Source organism: Monodelphis domestica, chromosome 2 (genome assembly GCF_027887165.1).
Source record: "Monodelphis domestica isolate mMonDom1 chromosome 2, mMonDom1.pri, whole genome shotgun sequence".
Classification (NCBI taxonomy): Eukaryota; Metazoa; Chordata; class Mammalia; order Didelphimorphia; family Didelphidae; genus Monodelphis; species Monodelphis domestica.
The window spans coordinates 130,245,117-130,270,594 of NC_077228.1; positions in this window are offsets into that span (position 1 = coordinate 130,245,117).

The following is a 25,478-nucleotide window of genomic DNA, read 5'->3' on the forward strand; positions in this document are numbered from 1 at the left end:
GGCAATTAGCAGAATGCTTTACCATCTGTAGGCATAATTGACAGCTCAGCCACCTGCTGCTTAGGATTGTCCTTACAAGATAAAAGGTGACTAGGGATGGAAGGTCAAACATTTCTAAAAGTAAATATTAAGAATTTGACCTGGATAAATTGGTACTGATGGCTTGAATAATGCCAGTCAGTCAACAATATTTGACCTATAATGATCGAGTTGTTTATCCTTCCTTTTGAAGTGGGCCAATGGCATTACAGAGTGCTGTCTTGACTTGCACATGAATTGGATTTGATTGAGGCAGCATTGCATACAGTCATCAGCCTTGTGCTCTCTTTTAGAGTCATTGAAGTTCAGTGGCAAGATAAAAGTCAGGATGAACCATGATGGCCTGGGATGAAGTGGACAACCTTGGCATCTTTGATGTATAACCAAGTTCTAAGCACTCTAAAGTGCCAGCTTCCACTGGGATAGATTGTTCCCATCTACTCCTTCTGCTGGGGAAGTTTTCATATACCTAGGAAAGATGACCTCCTAATACTGACTAAGTAGAGGAGTCCTGCAGGAGACATCATGGGGGCAAGGGGATGGGGAATATAAAATAATGGAAGTCCTGACTCCTGCCCTCAGTGAGTTTCCATATTAGTTGTATGAGAATATGGTACTTGTGACTACAAAAACAGTGTATAAATAAGTGTCAATTACTAGCTTATGAATCAAATAGAGAAAGACATAGAAATAGCACAATAAAGGAATTCTTTGGAGGGGTCAGTCAGGAAGGTTTGCTGAAGGGGGTAACTGATTTGGCTTTTGTTGAAGAGTATATTGTCTTTTGAGGCCACCTGGTCAAGTCTACCATCTTGTGTGACCTCAGGATCTGAGGGCAACTGTTTAGTCAGCCAAAGGTAATGATCTGGTGACTCCATTTCTGAGCCTAATGGAAAGGTATCCATGAGGTGAACCCACACTGACAAATGGTGGTTTGAGAAGAGAGTTTTCAGGTTTAGGGTTGGAGCTGGACTTTGAGTCATCTGTAATCAACTAAAGGGTGGGGAAGAGTGGAGACAGTTGGGGTAGGTGGACCTCCACAGTGAGAAACTGGGAAAGAATTGTGGTGTGCATTGTCTAAAGGTGGAGGGCTAAAGTCTATCGTCATCACCAGCACCATGCAAGGCCACCATTAAATACATGACATTTTGCACAGACACTGTAAAAAGTGATTTAGAGCAACAGTTCCTGACCTCTATGTGCCTATAATAGAAGATAATGCTTTATGATAATAGAATTATAGGATTTTGAGTTGGAATAAATGTTTCTTTCAACTCCTTCACTTTATAGGTAGAATTACATTATTATTTATAAACTTAATTAAAAATCAATAATACATATTATTACATTAAACGTCATGTCCAAGGTTATAATAACTATCATACAGCAGAGTTGAAGGGCTAAACCCTTTCTTCCAATTTAAATTCCATGTTTTTTTTTTACATTTTCCTGAACTTTCTATTTTTTTTTAGAGCAAGAGCTCTTAATCTTTTGGGGTGTGTGTGTATGACATAGACCCAGTGGTGTCCTGGTAAATGTTTAATAGCCAGATGTTTAAAATATGTAAACAGGACACATTCATTTTTTAAGATTAATCTATATTATCAACACGTTCTCTATCTCTTTCTTAAATGTAGAAAACTGACAAAACAATAAAAAACCTGATTTGTAGCATTTATGTATTTCCAAATTATAAATGCTCACATTGAAAATTAACAGTTGACTCTTTTATAGATGATTCCAGCACAGTCCTGCATGAAGTTCTTTGGCAATATGGTGAAGCCTATGGATCTCTTCTAATAATATCTTTAAATACATAAAAATGTGTATATTTGCAAAGGAAACCAGTTGTTTTTTATTTTGAAATATATTTTTTTACTAATTACATTTAAAAACATTTTTAAACATTTGTTTTTTTTGAATTTCAACTTCCAAATTCTCTCCTTCCCTTCCTTCCCTCCTTTTCTGAGAAGTCAGGCAATTTGATATAGGTTGTACATGCAGTCATGCAAAACATATTTCCATATTAGTCATATGAAAGAAGACACAGTCCCCAACCCCCCAAACAAGCAAGAAATAAAGTTTAAAAAGTTTGCTTTGATCTGCATCCAGACTCCATCAGTTGTTTCTTTGGAGGTGGATAGCATTTTTCATTGTACGTCCTTCAGCATCGTATTATTGAGAACAGCTAAGTCATTCACAACCGGTCACTGGAGAAAATCTGTGGTGTAGGGACAAAGTGTAATACTACCCACATTTATTAAGCAAAGTAGCAATCAACTGATCAATCTCTGAGTAGTTCTTAAGTGCCTTCTATGTCTTAGGTCCTATGAAAGTGGACCCAAAGATAGACACAGAGCAGTCCCTGCCCTCAAGGAACACTTGGCCAAGAAGTGTACAGGGATGCAAAGATAAAAATGACATCACTCATAGCTTCAAGATTATAATCTCTGGGGATGGCTGGTGGAAGAAATGCCAAGATAAGGATATCATAGCAGAGTGGAATGGGGCAAAGGAGATATGATATCTAAAGGAATTTGAGAGGAGGACAGGAATCTTTTTTTCAGCTGTGGAGAATCAGGAAGGGCTTTATAGAGGGGGTAATGGCATTTGGGCTGAGCCTTGAAGGGTGAGAAAGGTTTTGAAAAGCAGAAATGATTAGGAGGTACAGTCCAGATATGGGAAATGGTAGAAGTGAATACCAAGAGGTGAGATGGGGCATGTAGAATTTGAGACTGATATGGGAAGTCAGATGTCTGTTTTATGGTTCAAGGAATGGTTCAAGGAATGAGGGCATAGAACAGAAATATTGTTTGAAGAATAACTTGGGTATGTCTGCCTCCAGAGAAAGAATTGATAAATAGAAATAAGTAAGACATTATTTTATACATATGTATGTCTTTTTGTCAAACAATGCCTTCACTAATTGAGGAGAAGGGAGTGAGGGAGTTAAGTATTTTAATTTAACAAATAAATAAATTGAAAAAAAAAAGAATGTAGTGAACTTGTAGACCCTGAGACCTGAATTCAAGGCTGTCCCATGTACTTCCCAGCTGTATGACCCTGATAAAGTCACTTAATATATCTCAGCTTCAGTTTCCTCATCTATAAAATGGGGATAAGAATGCCCACTTCACAGGATTGTTTTAAGGATCAAATACTAACCTTACAAATGGTACATAAATGGTAGTTATCATTATCAGCAGCAGCATCTCTCCATTTACTTAGTGTGTCTTCTTGACCTCAAATACTTGTGACTGAGCTTCCATTTAATAGAGATATTTCTGGGATGTTTTTATAATGCTGAAGTGATTATAAGGCATTTGCATCATTTGGGAGAAGATAAAGGTCTTCCTTCTTTGGTTGATGTGGCCAAGTTTTTAGATTGAGCAGTTTTCTCAGAGCTTCAGATTTGCTGATGCCCTTGGTTTCTCTTTGACAATTCCCTGGAGTCTAGCTTAGTGAGTATAGGGATGATTCCAGGGGGACCAGAGATTTCTGCCACCTCTCAGGGGACTTCCATGACATACTATTGTTTCTTCAATTTCTCAGTGACTGGTTGATAACACCATCATAAATTTCACTTTTGACTGAAACTTGGCACCTGACAACCCAGCCTGGGCTTGATGTGAGAAAACAAGACTAGGCAGCCATCATGGTTTCCTTCCTTCCTTCCTTCCTTCCTTCCTTCCTTCCTTCCTTCCTTCCTTCCTTCCTTCCTTCCTTCCTTCCTTCCTTCCTTCCTTCCTTCCTTCCTTCCTTCCTTCCTTCCTTCCTTCCTTCCTTCCTTCCTTCCTTCCTTCCTTCCTTCTTCACTTTTAAACTTTTTTTCACTTATATGAAGAAAAATTTGTTGACATTTCTCATCTGACAATTTGTGATTCAAATTCTCTCCCTCCCTCATCAGTAGTCCGATAGAAGTTATAATGTTGCCATGAAAGTTACATAAAGTTACAATGCTGTCATGAAATTTCCATATTCTTCATACTGTGAAAGAAGACATATTTCAGAGGCAAAACTCAAGAAGGAAATGTGGTGAAAATGTATACTGGTTATTTTCAAGATATACAAGCACAGAGAAATCCTGAAAGGTCATGGGCTGAGGTAGCTTCCCCCAAAGCCCTGTCTACCCAGTTGAATAAATCTCACAAGTTAGGCATAGGCTGCTTCTCTGTGATGGCATTCACATGATGGCCCAGCTTTGGATTTTTCAAACCAGTCTGCAGAAGTCGTGATATACTGTCCTTGGAAATAATGTGGTGATGTCAGGTATATTCAGGAGTGCAGTCTTTTGATGGTTCTAATATGCAGAGTTTGTGGGAGTTATTAGATATTCACTTTGATTATGTCACCCTTCTATTCAAAAAACTTCAGCAGCTTTCTATTTCCTACAGTTGGAAAATCCAAACATCTCAACTTGGCACTCCTACATTTTCCAGCATCCAGCCTCTAACTCTCTGTCCAACTTCATCCCTTCCTCTGCTCCAGCTAGAGTGGTTTCACTGGCCTCCATTCCAGCCTCTGCCCTTTTGCTTATTGACTGACCCTCCTATTTGCAAGACTCTCTTTTTTCTAGGTACTGCTCATAGTTTTAGGATCAGCTTAAACTTACAGTCAGAGCTTGAACAAGACTTTTGAGTCTTCCAGACAGCATTTGAAAATTGTTCCCCTTGTATTAAAAAATTGGCCACCCCACTGGAGGAACTGAGATTGTATTGAAACATAGATAATTTACCTCAAAATAAAAGGAGCATAATTTTTTGGCATTAAAATATTTGCATTTCCCTACTCTCAGTTCAGTGGAACACTCTTGCCTGTAGATTTCAATTCCCTGGTTATGTTAAAATAATGATTTTTTTTCATGTGTGGGTTAGACTGAATAGTTACTGAAGTACAGACCAGTTCTTTGATGCTGAGCTTTTCTGATCTCTCTCTTTCTCTATGAACCTAATAGTATCTATTGTTTATAGAACCTATTCTGACCAATGTATACTCAATTATTTGTGAAAATCCATGTGGTAGAGCAGCTAGAAGCTTATTAGCCAGGAAGAGCTGAGTTCAAGGTCTCCCCCTCCAACACACATTGGTTTAGTGCTCAGGTCACCTGGAGGTGGTCTTCCTGTGGAGTTAAGCCAACCAGAGATGCAGATAGATAGTACAGATACCTAATAAGTTAAAGGGCAGGTTTTGGAAGAAGTTTAATGCTCTGTCCTCCAGACTTATAATCAGAGGGGAGAGGCAATTGAGGGGGAGTTGAGAAGATGTTGAGTTTCAAAACCAGAATTGGTTTTCATGAGGAGTTGAAGAGAAGGTGTGAGTGGAAGGAAGAGGAATTATGTTCCATGGAGTCCAAGCCAAGCAGAACTGCTTAAAGAAAATAAGTTACCTGAAAGATTGTGACTCTTCTATAAATCACAAGTTTGGATCTCTTCCTCCCATTCCCCACTCACAAAGTTATAACATTTAAAAACTCCTTTTTTGTTATTGTTGTCTTGATTTAACTTTTCATGCATGTAGGTCCTATTTTTCAATGAGATTGGACACCCCTGGAGAGCTCTGCCACCTGGGTGGCATTGAGGAAAGAGAATTGTTTTATATTTAGAGGACTTGGTTTCAAATTTTGGGCAAGTACTTTGATAAGATAAGGAGCTTTGAGTTGAGTCACTGAAAACTGAGTTCCAATTTTACATCATGCTCTTATTAACTATGTGACCCTGGGCAAGTCAGTCACTGAACTCCTCTCAGACCTAGTTTCCTTATCTATAAAATTTATTATTATAAAACTTATTGCTCACGGCGTCTTTAAGGATGAAATTAAATGTGTACAAAGCATTTAAAAAATCCTAATTATTATCTACTTCTATTCTTATTCCTACATGTCCTTTCAACTCTTTTCCAGTCTAAATTCAGGATCTTATAATCTTATACAATCTGGTATTGGGGCATATATATGACATGGGTTTTTTTTTCTTTCTATGTGAGATTCCTACTCTTCATTTTGATAGCATTGGTACATGGTTTTCTATATGTTACTGGTTTGATGCTCTCAAGAACCTTATGGATGGGTTCTACAGGTATTATTATCTCCATTTTGTGGAAGAAGAAACTGAGGCCTAAAGTGAAATGATTTTTCCATGGCTATACCAGCAAGAAAGTGTGAGAGTGAAGACCCAAATCTAGGCCAGTCTGAGCTCCAGGGCTCTTTTCACTACACCATACTACTCTTCATTACAAAATAAAACCCCTAATTGATTCAGGGGGAAATAATCCAACAACTCAACTGGTTCTCTGGAACCCTGGAGTTCAGACAACTAATGATGGCCTGAAAGCATTATTATGCACCTGGTGTCCCAGAACCAGTAACAGTTGGGAAAATACCCTGGAGGCCCCAGGATAGACATAGTCTATAATTCCTTCCTGTGTGGCAAAGCTAGCTCAAACAGTATCCACCTAGGGTGTGTGTGTGTGTGTGTGTGTGTGTGTGTGTGTGTGTGTGTGTGTGAGAGAGAGAGAGAGAGAGAGAGAGAGAGAGACAGAGACAGAGACAGAGACAGAGACAGAGACAGAGACAGAGACAGAGACAGAGACAGAGAGTGTGTGCTTGCATGGTACTAAGGGAGGAGGAGGGGGAGGATCCCTCTCCATGACCATCACTTTAAAAGGGAACTTCAAGGAGAGAACAATATCAAATCCAAACTTGCTAAGCCTAGAATGGTAGTTAACCAATTAAACAAACATTAAGTGCCTATCCTATGCAGGTAATTATTCCGGGGCTGGGGAAGTACGCAATTTAGAGAATATTGTTCTTATTTTTAGTTTATAAGGACATAAGGAGGAAGACACATTTATATACTACATCATTTCAGACCTATTTTATAAATACTTTCTCATTTTATCTTCATAACAATCTTTCGAGGTAAGTGTTATCACCCCCATTTTACAGTTGAAGAAAAAGAAGTTAAGTGAGTTGCCTGGATTGCATAGCTAGTAAGTCTATGATTCCAGTGCCAGCACTCTATCTACTGTGCCATCAGCTGCCTATATACAAAATAATGAAAAGATAGGGGTAATAGGGATGAGGTCTGGGACCCTTTTGTACCTGTTATTTTTTATTATTTCTTGTCTTGCCAAAACAAGATTACCTAGTAAATCTTTTAGATATTTTTGTTTCTAGAATACTTTGCTATTTTTTGAGGTTCAGTGTGGACTGTTATGATAAGCAACTATGCATATAGTAGCCGGAGCCCCTACTGATGAAACACTTGCTATTCACGGGCCAGGAAAAAGCCACCAATCAAATTGTAAAATATTTGGCAGAATTGCGAGGTATTTTATATAGGGAAAAATTAGCAAAATAATGTCTCCCCACAACAAATTCTGTGATGATTGTTCAAAGCTAGACCTCTAAATCCCTTAGGATTGTAGTTACCTTGTCCTTGGATCTGGGCTGTCACCTCCTTCCAAATGGTGTCAGGCTCCTACGTTCCTATATTCTGCACTTGCCAGAAGCTGAACATGCCAAGTAGAGGCTGCTACATCTATATTTTCTGCTCAAAAGAAGCTTGACATCAGATTGCTCCTGTTCAGCTCTTTGCTTGAACGTAGGACCTCCTCCGCACTCTCAGTTGTTTTCCCCTGAAATTCCCTGTCTATGGACTCCCCTTTCAAAATTCATACCTCTTAAGGCAATCTCGGTTCAGGCATAAGTCTCATGGGATTCTGACATGTTGGGATTTCCCATTAATGAATACTAGCTCCTTTGCCTCATTCATTATGGGCAAATGAGGTCAGATAAAAGCCATTCATTATTAGAGGTCTGAATCCCCCATTACACCTATAAAGAGGAATGCCAAGTTGACACATAGAGATGGGATCAAGGGACCACTTGATGGCTCTACTTACAACAGGCTGCACCTTGAAGCAATTTTGACATCTTCATCTAAATCAGCTTAAGCTAAGCCTACATAAATAGTGTCAAAGGGGAACACACCCAGAACTCTAGGGGAGAGCATGATAAACACTCCTGATGTTTTGCAGCTGGGCTCATCATCTGTGCATTTCACAATAAAATTTTATGAAGCGTCCAGACACCCAGCTGGTTGTATTCATGGGGACAGTGCTTCCTCTACTAGGGCATTTCGTCCTGCACCAACTGGGACTTGTTCCCTTTTTCCGCTAACCCATTTCAGTTGACAGTGAAACTTCATTATCACACAGCCCAGGGGACTGAGTCTGAGGCATGTTACATCCGGAAAAATGCTCTATGGTGGCAACACTACTTTACAGGCCATAGATGGGGGATTCCAGAAATGTTCCAGGGACCTGAGTCAGTAAGTTTAAATTCTGGATATAGGACAAAAACTGTTAGAAGGGGCCCTCATTAGTTTATTAGTTCTGAAATAAAATTATGTCCATTTTCAAAATTATTCTCTTCTATCTTATCAAGGCACCCCTCCTTTCCTGTTGCCTATATGGCTCCTGAGCCTTTACTCACACTGCTCCACTCATACTACTCCCCTAATCTCTATGTCCCTTGAAGTGTTCTTCACCCTTCTCTAGATAAATCCTACTTAAAAGACTTTGTTCAAATCATTCATCAGAAATTCGTAGCCCCTTTGTGGAATCAATTTGGCTACCCCCAGTGCATAAACTTTCCTTCTCAATTCAATTCAATAAGCATTTTCTAAATGTATCAAGCATTATTCTAGGTATTGGGGATATAAAACCAAAAATGAAGTGGTCTATGCCCTTTAGGAGATTCTATTCTATTGGTTCTACAACAGGTACACAGATAAATAAAACATATATATATATATATTTACATACACAAAGCATATTTTTTTGAGATGACACTAAAAACTGGGGGAGTTGGGAAATTCCTTTTGTAGGAAGGGGTACTTGAATTGAGCCTTGAAGGAAGTTAGGGGTTCTGAAAGGCAAAGGTTAGGAAGGGGAACCTGAAAGATGTGAGGAACAGCCTGTACAAAGTAATAGAGATGAGAGATGGAATATTTCTCATAGGGGATAGTAACTAGACAAGTTTGGCTGGAATATAAAATATGTTAAGGTAAATAATATGGATGCACTTTTAATAGATTGGATCCAAATTGTAATGAACTTCAAATGCTAGTTTCCATTGTTCAATTGTTTCAGTTGTGTTTAACACTTTGTGATCTCATTTTTTTGGGATTCTCTTGGCAAAGATTCTGTAGTGATTTATAATTTGTTTCTTGGGCTCATTTTACAGGTAAGAAAACCCAGGCATATAGGGTTAAATGACTTGTCCAGGGTCACATAGCTAGAAAGTGTCTGAGGTAATTTTTGAACTCAGGGATATGAATCTTCCTGACTTCAGGCCTGGGATTCTATATAGTGTGCCACCTAACTGCCCTTAAGTACCAGAAGAGTTTATATTTCATCCTAAAGGCAGTTGAGCTTTTTGAGTTAGAGAAAGACAAAGCAGACCTGAGCTTTAGAAATATCAGTTGGACAGTTATGTGGAGGATGCCTTAAGCAGCAGGGAAACTAGGTAATAAAGTCCTAGGAGGTGTGTGTGTGTGTGTGTGTGTGTGTGTGTGTGTGTGTGTGTGTGTGTGTGTGTATGAGAGAGAGAGAGAGAGAGAGAGAGAGAGAGAGAGAGAGAGAGAGAGAGAGAGAGAGAGAGGTAAAAAGAGGGAGATTGTGTTATAGATATCAAATGGCCAGGATTTGCCAATTTACTGGATATAGAAATTGTGTAGCATCTGGTCTTTCTGTCATTGTATATTGTTATGTCTATGCTGCCTCTTAGAATTGTGGATTTGTTTTTCATTTATGTATGTCTTACTTTCCCAAATACATGGAAAACAGAGATAAGAAACAACGTCTTACTTTAGCTGTAAATTCCCACAATGTTTCATTAATGCATTTCTTTTTTAATTTTAAAATTGAATACTCCAATAATGGAGTAAAGGAAGAGTTATGTTGAAAAATAGGAAAAGCATTTATTGTTTTCTGTGTGTCAAGTATTATGCTACAAGCATTGGGATAGAAATACAAAAGTTAAAAAGAGTCCTTGACTCCATAAACCTAATATTTCGATAGAGAAAGAACAGGATGGTGGCCAAGATATTGAAGAGCCTGGGGAGCAAATATTTTTTGAATATCAGCCCCCAAATTGTGGGTCTTTGGTTTGAAGAACAGATCTTGGTAGGGAGTGGGTACTAAGGAAGGGAGAGTTTGAAAGCTATCTTTAAGTATTTGAAGGGATGTCATGCAAAAAAAGGATGAGACTGATTCTGGGTAGCCATCTAAGAATATCTAGGAGTGATGGATAAAAGCTGAAGGGAGTCATATTTAAGCTTGATGTAAAGTCCTGTGGCCCTGACACCCTAGTAGACTAGTGAATAGTATTATTTGACTGGGGCTATAAGGGTATTTTTCATGTCTTGGAATACAACTATTTGCTATTTATTTTATTCTATTTTATGGTAAGTTCTCAATAGTTGGTTATTTATTTTTTCCCATATCCTGTTCTATAGTTTCCTTGATTCTTTTTGCCTAGATTCCCAAAAGCCAAACATTGTTGGACTTCAGATGTAAAGGATGGGTAGGATTAATGAGTTGATGTATAATATTTGTCTTAATTCAATCTTCTATTTTTTCATATTATGAATAGTAAAATTAATTTAAGGGTTTATATTGTGAAGACAGGTATAGCTCTGCCATTCACCAAGGGCAGTGATGGTGAACTTTTTAGAGACCAAATGCCCAAACTACAACACTCACACCACATGTGAGCCCCCTGCTTTACCCTAGACAGGAGAGGGAGGAAGCCCTCCTCTTGAGCTATTGGACAGAGGGGCTGGTAATAAGGGAAATGCTCTCAGACATACATGGAGAGTGGGAAGGGAGCAGCCCTCTCTGGCATGTTTCAGCATGTGTGCCATTGGTTTGCCAATATGAACTTGGGGTGAAGCACACTCACCAAATAATGGAATAGAGCAGTGTTCTATGGATGTCATGTAGAAATGATCAAGGCACAAAACAATCTTTAAGAGTGATTCTTGGAATAAATCAGCTGCAGCTTATATGTCCTAAAGTGTTACTGTGGAAAGCCCTTGTATATGAGACCATAGTATTGAGGTTCCTTTATACATATTGGGGACTTTTCTTGCCTCACAAGGTAAGACAAACTGGGGTAAATTTCTGAGTACCTCCAAAAGTAAATATTTGAATAACCTTATACTTGCCTGATCTTTGGACACAGTAGGTTCTTTCCCTCCTCTTTGAATATTTTTGGGCTGTTGTTTAGAAATTATTTGAAAAAATTATGTGGAAAAAGATATCTGTCTCTGTAATACTGTTATTTCCACAAGAAATTTAAGACTGACTCTTGGTCATAAGTATTTTTCTTTCTCCTTATTTTGTCTGTTTTAGCAGAGCTGGAGAAAGTATTAGCAATAAGGTAAGGAGGCAACCTGATTTAGCAGCAACTGTAAATGAGCAGTCTCAGGCTTGTGAACCTGACCCCGAACTGCTCAGATTGAGATTGTTTGGGTGCTGAAAAAGGCAGTTGGTCTTAAAAAGCTCATGGTCAGTTTAGGCTGCTGAAGATTTTGAAAGAATGTTGCTTGCTGGGTGGCTGGCTCTAAGCCTGGACTTAGAGAGTCAGAGTCATCTGATCTTTCCATTCTATGACATTTCATGGCTCTTGAACTACTGAGATGTAAAAGTATTTTTTCCCTCCCTGGATAATTTCCTTGAAAATGGAAAAAAAAAACTTTCATAAATGAAGGTAGGAAGTAAATTAAAATAGGTCTAATCAGTAAGGTACTGTGGCTTACACTTTTTTTTTGTAGGAGTAAAGAACTAGAAACAAAGATGCCTTTGAATAAGGAATGACTAAATGAGCTAAGGAGACCGAATGGAATGGAATATCAGTATGGAGTAAGAAATGGAAAAAAAGAGAGAGGCACAAGATTTTTGATGTAAGGAAACAAATAGAATCAGCAAAACCATGTATGCACCTATAAAAATTCAAATAACAACATGTCAAAAGTAAACCAGAAAATACATAATTTTAATCATCAAGCTTGGCTCTGAAGAAAGATCCAGAAAATGAATTTTCCCTTCTTTTCAGAGGACGGGTACTATAGACATGGATGTTTTTTGTATGTTTTTCCAGACTCACTTGATGTGCTGATTTGTAATAGAGAATTACTTCTCTCCTCCCATCCTTTTAATTTCTACTTTTATTTTAACAAGGAATAACTCTAGGGAGGAAGAGGAAAGAAATGTTTGGATATAAAGATGACATAAAAACAAGGGGCATCAATTTTTAAAAAAATTAGAAATGGTGCTGCTTATACCTACATCCTTTAATTCCTTGCCAAATATCTAACGTGAAAGAATCGGGAATGGATAAGTCTACCACTGATTCTGTACTCCTCTTTTGTGAGGCTCTTCCAGAATCCTCTGTCTCGCACAGCTTTGCTTCAAATGCAGGGCAATGCAGACACAGCCTACATGTCTTGCTACTAAATCGTGGCAGAACAATCCTGATTTTCTGCACCAGAAGGCCAACTATTGACTGACCTGAGAGCTCTAGTTTGTTTGCTCTTGATTTTGCTTTCTTTCTTTGAAGATCCCTGGGAAATGACTTCAGAAAGATAAGTAAGCCTGACCCTCCCCCTCAAAATACTCCAACTCATTTCATAACTTCCTGAAGTCACCAAGTTGATGCTGAGTTAGAGGATGCATCCCTGCTGAGGGATTTATGACATTCTTCCTGTGTCTGCCAAGTTCTTAAATTTTAATCTTATATGGTGACATCTCCAGGAACCCATAAACACCAGCAAGAGACTAAAAGAGTCCCCAGCTCTATCTTTTTTCTATAGATGTGTGGGGAACTATCTTCTTGAATGTTCTTCACCTACCACAGCTATGAGTTCCTCCAAACTCCCAGGTCTTAGGCTCTTATAAACTGTGAGCTGGGTTTTAAGGGCTGGAATGTGTTTGGTCTTAAGAGTTGTAACTAGGAATGTCTACATTCTGGGAAAGCACCATGAACTCATTGGAATGAAGCAAAGTCTCAGGTGATAGTGGGCTGAAACAAAGACACCAGGACACTAAGTGTGATGCTAATATTTGAAGGGTCTGCCACAGGGAGGTATGGAGCCATCTCCCTCTGCCAATTGGTAGCTTACTCTTTTTTTCTCTCCTTTCATTCCAATCTGTGATTTCATGTATTGGGGGAATTCCTGGTGTGTAAACTCCCTCTACTGGTTCTTGTTCAGTCATTTAGTCACATCCAACTCTTCTAGACACCACCAGTACTCTTCATGGTGTTTCTTTTTGGGCCATAGGTAAACTAGAATGGTTTGCCATTTCCTTCTCCAGTGCATTAAACCAAACTGAGGTTAAATGACTTGCCCAGGGTCACATAGCTAGTCACCAGTCGTCTATAATTTATACCTTTAGAGAGGTGCCTGGGGGCATTGAAAGCTCAAATGATTTGACTATCATCATACCACCAGGATATCAGAGGCTAGACTCAATGCAAAGGTCTTTCTGATTCCAAGATTGTCCCTTTGTTTGCCATGCCACTGTGTTGCACTGTCTTTCCATAACCTCCAATTAAATTGAGTATCCTTTAACATGTTTTAATATAAATGACATATTTTATAGTATCCATATTTCCTAATATAGCCCCTCTTCCTTCTGCATCCAGATAATCAACCTTTTCAACATAGAATGGAAAAGAGAAGAAAAAAATCAGTCTGGTAAAACTGGACACACCAAGCAAGTCCAACATTAGCTATTATTCTTGCTAACTATGTGCTAAGCTTAGTAATTTCTGCACTGCTGACAGATAATAAATTTATTCTAAATTTGGCACCCTGGAATCACTGAATGATGGAATTTAGATTTGGAGCAGACCTCAGTGGTAATAATCTAGTTCAACCCAGGTCCCCAAAGAGAACCCACTATAACTATAACTAGCAGTCATCCAATGCATGCTTGAAGCCCTCCAGGGAGTGACAAAAGCTCTATTCGCCTCATCCTACTCATTGCTTTGTTTACTTCTTCCAAGAATTCATTACTCTCAATCTGTATAAGTTCCTTTTTTTTCTTTCAACAACAAATAGACAAAGTTACATGTATTTTAAGTTAACTATTAGGCTTGTTGATAGCATATAAATACCTGGTGGAGCACTTATAAAAAAATAATACAAGGAGATTTGATCTGCCTCACTGCCGCCTTGGGTGCTAGTTCTCTTCTGCCTCTGGGAAATGAACCACACATGGAAGAAACATCATGGGATAGCAGAAAGAACATTGATATTTGAGATTAGAGAACCTGAGTTTAATTCTTAATACTACCTGCTTGACCTCAGGCAGTTCCCTCATCTGAAAAACTAGAGTTGGACTCTAGAATTGGACCCCCAATTCTCTGAGCCCATATAATTACTTCCCTGAAGCTGTTTCTATCCAGGCAAAGACTGATTCAAGGATGACAATCAGCTGTAGGGAGTGGTGCTGGCTTAAACTGATGGACACAAAGGGAGCTGGACCTTTTTATGTTCTAGTTCAAGGTAAGTAGGATGCCAGGTACCTTTGAATATACAATCAGGTGTAGGACAGAGAATAAATATAGATTAAATAAATGAAGATGACTAGGACAACGTAGACTATAAAAAAGAGATGGATACTAAGATGTCTTCCTGGTAGGAGTGAATTGGTAAGTGTTTAACAACCAACTTTCTGGAATACATATATACACTGACACTCTTTTATGTTTGATCTAATTATTAACATTTTCTCCATTATACTCTTTAGATAATAAACCAAATAATAAATCAAATCCTGATTTATAGGGTTTGAAGTTTTTCAAGTTGTAAATGTGCATACTGAAAATTTAATAGTCAATTCTCAAGATCTCACATGAGTTGCTTCTAGCACATCCCTGTTTCCAGTTCTAAAATTGTCTGGTTCCAAATAACAGTGCAAATGGGAAAATACAACCAAATTCCCAAGATGTTTCCAAATAGCCACATTTAGTACAGTGCAGACTTAACTCACATTTTCAGAAGAGGATGTTGTTACAAAGAGCTGGAAGAAAGACAACTTGATGTTACACTGCAACAAATCAATAACCACTTTGTAACAAACCAATACACCATCTAGGGTATGAACCATAGGATAAGGCCTCTTGCTGCTATTGCATTTTTTATGACTGATTTACATGGTATCTCTGCCTCACTTTCCCCCAATATTTTATATAACAAACAACTTCAACATGGAATTTATTTTGATGTCCCCTTTTTATTTTCTTCTTCATGTGACTTCATTAGATGGGGATGGTGTAGAGCAGTGCTTCTCAACCTCTCAATTTGTAGCAATGAGAATACATAATGCATATCAGGTATTTACATTCCGAATCATAACTGTAGCAAAATTACAGTTTTCAAGTAGCCACCAAAATAATTTTTTGGTTTGGGGTCACTGCAACATGAGGCACTGTATTGCGGGGTCATGGCATTAGAAAGGTTGAGAACCACTGCTGTAGAGAAAGAGCTAGTGCCAGGGAAGGAGCAATAATATAAAAAGTACAAGTATCGTATCAAAAAATCCAAGATTCATGATGATCCACAAATGATTCCATGTTGCATGAACTCAGGTTAGTTTCCAAGATGAAAAGGGCCTTAGGAAATTATGTAGGTGGTAAAGTAATCTTGCTGTTGCCAGGATTCTGTTTTAATCCTCTTCAATTCAGCACTCACTGAAATAGCTGTGTTACATATTTGACAGCAGCATTCTATTTATTTGTTTGCAGCAAAAATAGATCATTTGGTACTTTCTGGTAATTGCATCATCTCTTGATGAACAGTGGTATATATATATATATATATATATATATATATATATATATATATATATATATATGAGTTGCTGTTATAAAGCGCTCCTAAGTACCTAGAGGAAAAAATGAGCAAAACAACTTATAGTAAAGGACCCACTGGGTGGCCAGTGGGAAGAGGACTATCCACAGGTTAATTTATTTCAAATTGCTCCCAGGAAATCCAGTTCATCCAAACAAATCCCAGGTCTTGACAGTGGGTGGAAGGGTGTGTGACTCTACAGAGGCCATAAAATGTGAAATATTATGGAGCCTGGGAAGGCAGTTTCTGGGGATCTAATGACTGTTTAAATTATTATAGAATGTAAACTCATCAGATGACATCTAATCCAGCCATATTTTTCCTAATTATTCCTTTCTGGCAGGGTTTACTTTCCCATCAGTGCTGGATTACAGAGCTTTCAGCTGGCACTTTTGGAGGGTGATTTGCTGCTAATGATGAGAGCCAAAGCTGTTTATGGTTGTTTACCAAGGGATCATCAGTCTTTCAAGGCAAAGAGAGGCTATGTGTGTAGTTCTCCCTTTCCAAACAGTCACATTGTTAGAATTCCATAAAGAGGTTAATGATGCTGTCTTTGCTTAATGACATTAACAATGTAGATGAAATAACAATGATATCAGTTAGGTGTATTGCTCATAAACAACAATTATGGATGCTAATTTTGATTAGTGTGCTTCTTCTTATATACAGAAGGATATACAAATCAGAATAGAGTAGAAGGAAGATTAGACTGAGTGGTAAAAGACCTTCGGTTTAATCCTGGTGCTTCCCACTGACTAACTCTTTAACCTGGGGCATCTCATGTTTACACATCTCTAAAATGAAGAGGTCAGACTAGAGAAGTGGAACAAGCAGGATAGACTGGAGAGAGTATTGGAACCAGAGACCTTGGGTTTGAAACCTTATTCTGATAATTCTTATAACTTCCCTGAGCCTTAGTTTCTTCATTACTAAAATGTGGAGATTGGATAAGATCATCTCTGATGTTCTTTCCATCTCTAAATTTATGATTTGATGATTCTATGACCCATGGTCTCTTGTAACATTGGTATCCTAAAGCTGTTTGATGTTATGGAAGCAACTTTATAGATAGCTGGCACATGGGTTCTGGGTATTATAGAAAGAACATTGGATATGTAGTCTAGACTTCTGGAGGAGCCAGGAATTCCTGCTCCTCCAATTATTAGTTGTATGACTGTGGAAAATTTTGCAGTCTCCCAGGGCCTCAGTTATTTCTTCTGTAAAATGGAAATGATAAATCTTCTAAAAAACTTTATTTTTAGCATTTGTTTTAAAAATTTTGAGTTCCCCAATAAAATGCGATAGACTTTGCTACTAACAGCTATGAAATGATCCAGAACAATTCTGAGGGACGTATGGAAAAGAATGCTATCCACCTCCAGAGAAAGGACTACTGGAGTAGGAATGCAGATGGAAATATAGGATTTATCACTTCTTTATTTGGGTATATGTTTTGGGGTTTTGGTTTTTATAAGATTATTCAATTACAAAAGTGAGTAATATAGAAATATATTTTGTGTGGTAAAACATATATGACCCAGATTGACTTGCTTGTCTACTCTAGGAGGGGGTAGGGAAGAAGTGAGGGAGATAATTTGTATCATATAACTTCAGAAAACTTACATGGAAATTTGTTATTAAAATAAAATAAAAAAAATTTTAAGTTGTAAATTCTCCCCCTCCCTCTAACACTTCCCCAACTAATTGAGAAGACAAGCAACATACTACCCATTATATGTTTGGAGCCATGGAAAATATTTCCTCATGTTAATCACATTGTAAATAAGGAAGAAAAATAAAGAAATTGAATAAATGCACTTCAATATGCATTCTGAGTTCATCAGTTCTTTTTCTGGAGGTGGATAAAATTTTTCATCAAGATTCTGTTGCTCATTATATCAATCAGGATAGCTAAGTTTTTCACAGTTGATCATTGTCACAATATTACTGTTACTGTTTGTAATATTCCCTTGGCTCATTATTGTACTTTGCAATAAGTTCATATAAAGTCTTCTTGGTTTTTCTGAAACTTTCCTCCCTGTCATTTCTTATAGCACAATAGAAGTTCATCCCAATCATATACAACAATTTGTTTAGCTCAATTGATGGGCTGGGGATAATAATTATTAATCTAATGAACTTACAGTTCTGTCGTATGGAAAGACTTACTTAAATACTCTGCTTTCATTTGCCCAGGAGTCCTCTCTAATGATGGTGATTGAATTCTTTCACATTGTAATAGACAGTTTAATACAAATCATGCCCCTGTTTTGACACTTAATTTTCTTATTTCATAAAATGGGGATCATAATAGTTGTACTTTCTGTATTGAAAAGTGGCTAATAGGAAATAACTTTGTAAATATTAAAAAGTTATAGAGATCTGTGTTGTTTATTACAACATGTTGAATGAGTTTCTGTAGCCCATAGTGTATATCACTCTCTGGTAAAGAGGCTCTTCTATTTTAACTGGATGTCTTGTTGGACAACAAACAAATTGTATATCACCAGGATTAAGCTCATAAATCCTTTCTAGCTTGGTAGGATCTGCCAGAATTTTGACTTTCCTCACCTGGCTTTTGATAATCATAGCTAGAACTAATATGTGTTTTAAGGTTACAAAGTACTTTGAAAACAGTATCTCATTTTATCTTCACAACAACCTTAGAAAGTAGGTGCTACGATCGAATGTAATGGACTTCTCTACTAGCTAGCAATGCAATAATCTAGGACAATTCTGAGGGACTTATGAGAAAGAACACTATTCACATCCAGAGAAAGAACTGTGGGAACAGAAATACAAAAGAAAAACAACTGCTTGATCACATGGGTCAATGGGGATATGATTGGGGATGTGGACTCTAAGCTATCACCCTAATGCAAATATTAATAATATGGAAATAGTTAGTGATCAATGACACATGTAAAACCCAGTGGAATTGCTTGTTGGTGATTACAGGGGGTGGGTGAGGGGAGGGAAAACACAAATCATCTAACCATGGAAAAGTATTATAAATTAATTAATTAAATAAAAATTTCAATTAAAAAAAGTATGTGCTATTATCATCCTGATTTTATAGGTGAGGAAACTGAGGCAGGGAGAGGATAAGTAATTTGTCCAGGGTCACAGAGCTAGTAAGTGCCTGAAGCTCTATTTAGACTTCCATTTTCCTAATTCTAGGTCAAGTGCTCTATACATCACCTAGCTCTATATATCACCATGGTCATTTCCATGATGCAGTAAGAGTAGGACTTTAGTGGAGGTATAAACTTAAAAATGCTCTATCAATGTGAGCCATTATTAGGTCCAACTTAGCTAGGAATAAAGAAACACATCAGCAGTCTATTGGACAGAAGTGGTTGCTTCTCTACTCCCCAATCTTAAATTAAAGGAAAATATAAAACAGAGACATTAAACAACCAAAAAATCAAAACAAACAAAAACCCCTCACATCATTTTTGTTCTACCTCCTTTCACTTTTGAAGCCATAGATAGAGAATTGCAGAAAAGGAAGTTGAAGGTATTAAGAATTACACTGTTTTAAGACCATCTATAAACATGAATTTAATTAATGGCATAGTAAATGTGAGATCCTTGCCCAATGACCAGCAAGTAGTCACAGTACCAGAGGAACTTAATCATTTCAATCTTGACATTCTCATCAAAAATGAAACCAGAAGACAAAAGAAGCCATATGGAAAGACTATGTACACACACACACACACACACATATGTATGCTTTCCTTTGAGAGTAAAAAAAAGGAACTAATTGAGTTGGTTTTTCTGTGTGTATATAAAAACAATGAAGTATAATTTCATGGGATACTTGGTCATCTGCATTACAATATTCATGATGAATATTTACATAAAGATATCCTTGAAGAGAGTAGGGACATCTGTTGCAGGGGCTGATGAGGTAGAAAAATTGTAATAAACACATGATAAGACCTTTCAAGTTAAATCAACATATGCCTTCATGCTTTTTTTTTTTACCAGACTTGTGATTCATCAGTGAAAGGCATTCTTAGTGAGAAAATTACTTTACCAGTGCAGATTAACAATGTCTCTGCACTTAGTGACTCAATTGCAGAGGAAGGCATAGAGAAGGATGGTGAAAAATATGTTGAAACGTATTACTCAGTATTAAGAAATTCAAGAAGTGAAAACCTAGTAGAATATATGTATATTTATTCATTTATTTGTTCATCCAATAAGCATTTATGAAGTGCTTATTATGTGGAATTGAGACAATAGTTAAATGAAAGTGTCATGTCAATATATTATGAATAGTTTTTTGAAGAAGAAATTCAGGAGCATTGTGAATATATAAATAACATCACCCAAAATGAAATCAACTATATCCAAATGGACAGGAAACAAGTAAGGATTGATATGTCAGTCATTTCCAAGTTAGCTTCTTTGTACTCTCAGACCATTGATTTGTTAGATCAAAGATTGAAATCAATACCTAATTATGAGAAAGGATTAAAATGAGAAGATGAAAATGGATTGAATTAAAATAATCCTGACCTATTTAAACACTCTATTGATACTGAAAAATTAGAAAAGGATAAAATAAAAGACATTGACGTAGACTATTAAAGGCAAGATAGCAAAGTTAGGAAACTTATGCATGTTTGTTACCAGAAGGAGGCCAATCCCACGCTGGATTAAATGGCCTCTGAGATTCCTTCCACCTTTAAATTTATTATCTATTATCTAAAAGCTCTTGACCACTTTGAGAAGTCAAAAGATAAGGAAAGTAAGGGCAATATCAGTATAGAATATGAATTCATTTAAAAAATCTTCCTGAGATTGGCAGATTATGAACAGAATCACATCATAATATAGTGAGAAGTGGTAGAATGAGTTTATAAAAAGCTTGGTGAGAAATCCATTCATATGATATGAGTCCATGATCATTTGAACCATAAGTAGGATTTTTTTTGGTGTGTATGTGCCCAGACCTAGTAACAAAAATTGCAACTTGGGAAAAGGAATCAATTGCATCTTCTGCTTAGGGATCTAGAGAGGGATAGTATATTTTGGTGGGGTGAGACAAGAGCCTCAGGGACATCTGTAGAAGAAGATACATGCAGGATGGGAATATAAGTTGGGTCTGAGTGGAGCTCACCCCAGCCTGACATCAAACAACTTCTTATTTTAGCTAATTATTGTACTAAGCACTAAGCTTTGTTGTTTTTAAGTTTTAAAGTTTTTAACAAAATTATTCTGTTTTTAAGTTGCTGAAGGATTCCAAGTGTTATTAGTGCCCTACAAATTTGCTTCTCTGGTCACCTTGCCTTAGTTATTGTTGACAACATTTCAGGATGAAACTGGAAGGAAGATATCAAATAGATAAAAAAAACAAATAGTAACATTTAAGTAAACAAATAATTGTACCTGTCAGTGGCACCTACAATACATGAGCTCTATCACTATAGTTCCTAGTGTGTTGTATGAACAAGTAGAAATGTCATTGAAGAAAATAAAGATGAGAAAAGAAACTGAATTAGATCAAGTATGTTCTGAGAAGGTCCATGAGGTAGACACCCCAATTTTGAGAGTAATGAGGGGTGCATTCTCAAGACAGTGAGAAGTAGAAGATACCAAGTACCTAGAAAAAGGTGATGCATAATTAGTACCAAAAAGGAGAATGCACCAATAAATACTGACCCATATACTTGTTTTCTTATTTTTAAAACATATTTATATGAATATACTATGTATATAAGAAAAGTACCTAAAGTTATGGGAAGGGGAAAGATAAATATGATATTCTATAACAGACCACATTTTTACTGTCCCATGAAAGGTGTAGAGAATGTAAGATCTTAACTGTTCCTGTTTTTTGGTTATTTGTATTTTGTGTGATGGAACTCTTTCAACATATATGTAAAAATCATTCAAAATTCCTTGAAATATGTAACAACAAAAATAAACTATTCTATTATCTAGTTATTAATATCATCCATTAAAAAGGGAGTGATAAACTAACCAGTTACTTGCTATTATCATGGATTGAAAATGACTGCCTAAATGGAGATGCCCCAAGATATAAACAAGGAAAAAGTAACTTCATAACAGTTTCAAGTAGAGATTCACAGGAATAAATGAATTTCCACATGAATAACTAGAAGAGATAAAGGTTTGGGTTTCTACCTCAAAATTAAGTAAGAGGTCTGGAGAAAAAAATAACTTGGAAGAAAAATTGATAAACTTATTGAAGTAGCAGACTCCCTGAAAACAATTGTTTTTGGAGGATGTATAATACAGAATCCAAGTGGAAGAGAGATTTCCTATAGATGAGGAGGTTTCCTAGGTTTCTGGGCTTGCAAATGTCATTCTGCTAATTGCATCAAGCCCTAGAACATTATAAATGTGTCTAAATAAGATCCACAATCCTTTAAAATAGTTTGATCTAATTTTCCATATGAAGGAAACAAGTGAGTGAGCATTGTTAGACTCTAGACTCTGTGCTGTTGACTGGGAAATCCATCCAATTAGCCTAACAATAAATCTATATTGGATAAACACTGTATAGTACACTGGACCCAGATTTCAATAGAAAGAAGAGAGAAGACTGTAAAGATTTTGTGAACTTTTATAGTGCTTTTGATGATCTCAAACTTTTCCCTGAAATGAAGTCCCATTTCAAAAATGCAGTTTTATTGATATCTTTTGGTTTTCCATTACTTAGACTAACCATAGCATCTCTTTCATTTACTTCCCCATCTCTACTCACATAGCCACCAGTCTAGTTCAAGTAATTTCTTGATTGGATTGTGGCAATAGACTACTCACTGGTCTACATGTATAGTCTCTTCCATTTCCAAACTATCCTCCACAAAATTGCTTAATTCATCTTCCTTCCCTCTCACTTAGAAATTTAAATTGATATTTCTAAAGCATAAATCTAATTATATCACTCCACTTTTTTCAAGAATCTCAAGCAGCTCCCTGTTGCTTTTATGATGAACTACAAACTCATTTGTTCAACATTTAAAGCTTTTTGTAATCGAGTTCCAACTTATATTTTTAATGTAATCAGGATATATTTATTTTCATTTTGTTTCATAAAAAATAAATTTATTTTTACTTACGTTACTTCCTTCTATTATTCCTCCCTTCCAAATTGAGTCGAAAAACAAATGATAAATCAAAACCAAAGCCTTCACCACAATCATTCCTAGTGCAGGAAAACAAATTGACCATTCTTGAAGATGTATGTTTCTCTTAATTTCTTTTTTTAAATTTTATTTAGTCAATTTAGAATATTATTCCTTGGTTACAAGAATCATATTCTTTCCCTCCCTCCCCCCTCCCACCCTTCCTGTAGCTGACACTCAATTCCACTGGGTATTACATGTGACCTTGATCAAAGCCTATTTCCATGTTGTTGATGTTTGCACTAGGATGTTCATTTAGTTTTTATATCCCCAATCATATCCCCTCCACCCATGTAATCAAGCAGTTGTTTTTCTTCTGTGTTTCTATTCCCACAGTTTTTCCTCTGAATGTGGATAGTGTTCTTTTTCATAGATCCTTCCAAGTTGTTCAGGATCACGGCATTGCCACTAATGGAGAAGTCCATTACGATAGATTGTACCACAGTGTATCAGTCTCTGTGTACAATGTTCTCCTGGCTCTGCTCCTCTCACTCTGCATCACTTCCTGGAGATTGTTCCAGTTCCTATGGAATTGCTCCAGTTTTTTTATTCCTTTGAGCACAATAGCATTCCATCACCAACATATACCACAATTTGTTCAGCCATTCCCCAATTGAAGGGCATCCCCTCATTTTCCAATTTTTTTTTTTTTGCCACCACTACTCAGCTATGAATATTCTTGTGCAAGTCTTTTTGCTTATTATCTCTTTGGGGGTACAAACCTACTAGTGGTATGGCTGGATCAAAGGGAAGACAGTCTTTTAGCGCCCTTTGGACATAGTTCCAAATTGCCCTCCAGAATGGTTGGATCAATTCACAACTCCACCAGCAATGCATTAATGTCCTGACTTTGCCACATCTCCTCCAGCATTCTTTACTTTCCGTTGCTGTCATGTTAGCCAATCTGCTAGGTGTGAGGTGATACCTCAGAGTTGTTTTGATTTGCATTTCTCTGATTATAAGAGATTTAGAACACTTTTTCATGTGCTTATTAATAGTTTTTATTTTGTTACCTGAAAATTGCCTATTCATGTTCCTTGCCCATTTATCAATTGGGGAATGGCTTGATGTTTTTGTGCAATTGATTTAGCTCTTTATAAATTTGAGTAATGATACCTTTGTCAGGGGATTTTGTTATGAAGATTGTTTCCCAATTTCTTGCTTCCCTTCTAATTTTGGTTGCATTGGTTTTGTTTGCACAAAACTTTTTAATTTGATGTAATCAAAAGTTTTGATTTTACATTTTGTGATTTTTTCTAGCTCTTGCTTGGTTTTAAAGTCTTTCCTTTCCCAAAGATCTGACTTGTATAGTATTTTGTGTTTACCTTATTTTCTTATAGTTTCCTTATTTATATTCAAATCCATTCTGAGTTTATCTTGGTGTAGGGTGTGAGATGCTGATCCAAACCTAATCTCTCCCATACTGTCTTCCAATTTTCCCAGCAGTTTTTTATCAAATAGTGGATCCCTAAATTTGGGATCTTTGGGCTCATCATAGACAGTCTTGCTGAGGTCACTTACCCCAAGCCCCAAGCCTATTCCATAGATCCTCCTTTCTGTCTCTTAGCCAGTACCAAATTGTTTTGATGACTACTGCTTTATAGCATAGTTTGAGATCTGGGACTTCAAGGCCTCCTTCCTTCACATTTTTTTTTTCACAATTTCCCTGGATAGCCTTGATCTTTTGTTCTTCTATGAACTTTGTTATGTTTTTTTTTTCTAATTCAGTAAAAAATTTTTTTGTAGTTCAATGGGTATGGCACTAAATAAGTCACTTAATTTGGGTAGGATTGTCATTTTTATTATGTTAGCTCGTCCTACCCATGAGCAATCAATGTTTTTCCAATTGTTTAGATCTAGTTTTAATTGTGTGGAGAGTGTTTTATAGTTGTGTTCATATAATTCCTGTGTTTGTCTCGGCAGATAGATTCCTAAGTAGTTTATATTGTCTAGGGTGATTTTATTTTATTTTATTTTATTTTTATTTTTATTTATTTATTTTTATAAATCCTTACCTTCTGTCTTGGAGTCAATACTGTGTATTGGCTCCAAGGCAGAAGAGTGGTAAGGGCTAAGGGGTTAAATGACTTGCCCAGGGTCACACAGCTGGGAAGTGTCTGAGGTAAGATTTGAACCTAGGACCTCCCAGCTCTAGGTCTGACTCTCAATCCACTGAGCTACCCAGCTGCCCCCATCTATGGTGATTTTAAATGGAATTTCTCTTTCTAATTCTTGCTGCTGAGATGTGTTGGAGATATATAGAAATGCTGATGACTTATGTGGGTTTATTTTGTATCCTGCAACTTTGCTGAAGTTGTTGATTATTTCGACTAGCTTTTTGGTTGAT